Source organism: Tupaia chinensis, unplaced genomic scaffold, assembly GCF_000334495.1.
Source record: "Tupaia chinensis unplaced genomic scaffold, TupChi_1.0 Scaffold000100_1, whole genome shotgun sequence".
Lineage (NCBI taxonomy): Eukaryota > Metazoa > Chordata > Mammalia > Scandentia > Tupaiidae > Tupaia > Tupaia belangeri.
This window is the reverse complement of record NW_006159564.1, coordinates 2927135-2929544: the sequence shown is the minus strand read 5'-3', so window position 1 is coordinate 2929544 and position 2410 is coordinate 2927135. Positions and strand designations below refer to the sequence as shown.

Below are 2410 nucleotides of genomic sequence, written 5' to 3'. Positions count from 1 at the left end.
AAAGTCCAAACCATCCTAGAGAGTAGGCAAAATGTAAAATAGGCTGATATTGGGACTTTCCAGATCACTTTATTCAAATCTCCCTTTTAAAGTGTCTGCTCAAGACCTTTCTTGATTATCTAATAGAGTTTAATTAAAACTTAGAGAATAAATTTTCCTTATTAAACTCACTCAAGCTGAATGAGATGGCTGGAAGTAACTGCATTCCAAAGGAGATTACTGGAAGTGGATTATGCTAAGTATGAAGGAAGGACTCTGGCAGTATGGTCATGGTGGAGGGAACAGCAATGCTGAGGTTGGGCATCAAAGCACAAGGTTTTTGTAACTGGCCTGATGAATTCTTTGATGAACTGGATAGCACACTACCTATTCAGCAATAAATTCAACAGAACATAAGCGCAGGCTGCTCCAGTATCGGTAAAATTCTTGCACCACCTGAAGGTCAAGATGAAGGTGTATGGAAGTATGAACACTTAAGGCAATTCTGCCTCGAGCTAAATGGACTTGCTGTCAGACTTCAGAGTGAATATGCCATCCAGATACTTGTACCCAAATGACAGCAACTGAACAACGGATGTTTCTTTGTGCAGCTCATAAAACTCCAATAGAGTGTCCTGCTAAAGGACTGGTATGTGCTGCAATAAGAATAGATGAAATGAACGAAAGAAGTTAGACATAAGCGATCACATATTTTATGAATGCTTTTATAGTTATAAAGACAATAAACAGATTTGTGGTTGTTTGGGGCTGAGGATTGGGCTAAAATCTTCTCTTTAGAGTGATGGAACTGTTTTTTGATTTTTTTTTTTTTATATAGATAAAGAGATTATTGCTCTGTGGAGAGACAGAGACAGAAAGCGAGAAATCACCCCCCTGGGGATGCCACACCAAAATCTCTTCTTCTCCATTCTCCTCTTGGGATCCTGGGCACACACACACATGCACATGCACACGTACCTGACATGAGTTTTAAGCCACTGGGTCCGGGACTCAGACCATGGTTGACCATGAGAGAGCCAGTGACACAGCCATTACGCCACCTGCTTGTCCTGATGGAACTATTTTAAAATTAGATTGTGGTGGGGCCAGCCCATGGTTAAGGTGGCTAGATCACACATGGCCAACTGCACAGTTCAAGTCCCAGACCTAGCAGTGTAAGAAACACGTTCGGTGTGTGTGCTTACATGCCCAAAATCCTGAAAGGAGAGAGAAATTGAGAAGGGACTGTGATGCGACCATTCCCCATGGGGTGTGCTTACTCACTTTCTCTCTCTCTCTCACTTTCTTTTTCTCTCCAGCAAGTGCATGTGCACTCTGGCAAATGGAAAAAAATAAATTAGATTGTGATAATGGTTGTACAACTCTGTAAATTTGTTAATAATCATTGAATTTTATACCTAAAATGAATACATTTTATGGTGTATATTATATTGAATATGTAATAAACTTAAATGTAGGGATCAGCAGATGACATAATGGTTACATTGCCAAATTCCCACATGGCCAAACGCAGTTTGAGTCCTGGACTCGGTGGCTTGAAACTCACACTGCGTACACATGCACATGTGCCCAAAATTCTGAGAAGAGAATAGAGAAGGGATTGTGGTGTGGCCATACTCCACGGGAGTGATTTCTCATTTTCTGTCTCTCTGTCTCTCTGGAGAGTGCATGCCCTTAGAGCAACAAAAGAAGACGAAGAAGAACAAAAAATCTCTCTGAAAAAAATAATAAATTTAAATGTAATTTTAATACAATTATTCTCATGAGTCTGTAATAACTCTCACTGTATTTTTAGTGTGTTAACTTTTATATTGTTTATATGTTGAAATAATTTGGATATATTGAACTAAATAAAACATGCTAGTAAAATTAAAAAAAATTATACTAAACACACTTGATGGTGCTGCATGTCTTCCAAACAGCAGTAAATATTTTCCCAGCAGGATTAGCATAAAGGAATCATCTATAGCAAAACTAGGATCAGTATGCCATAGGACTGACAAAATATTTTCACATGCTTATTTTCATCACCGGCAGATACTTGATGGATATGAAAATGAAACATTTTTGTGTCATTGGTTTACTAAATTTGTGATGAAATTTAACTTGATGTCCAAGAATAACTTCATTGTACCCAATTTTAGAAGAGGAAGTTCAGAATTCAGTTTCTGAGGAAAGTGAAGCATGAATGAAATCATATAGAAAAATGTACTGACCACAAAATGAACATTAATTATGTGCTGTATATCATTTTAGACACATCAATCATGTGTCCATATTATAGTTTCTTTGTTTAGTATAGGTTTTTGTATGTTGGGTGTTGTCTTTTAAAATGGGAAGTGCTTTTTAAGTTATTTAAGGTTATTTATGAGTTGCATATTTATCAGTTTGGCATTCATGGTTTTTAAAT

General features: G+C 37.3%; 1 pseudogene; it reads left to right on the top strand.

Moving 5' to 3' along the window:
* The first annotated feature begins 263 nt into the window (after positions 1-263).
* On the top strand, positions 264-2188 carry LOC102502609 (MOB-like protein phocein pseudogene; annotated as a pseudogene).
* Positions 2189-2410: the final 222 nt, after the last annotated feature.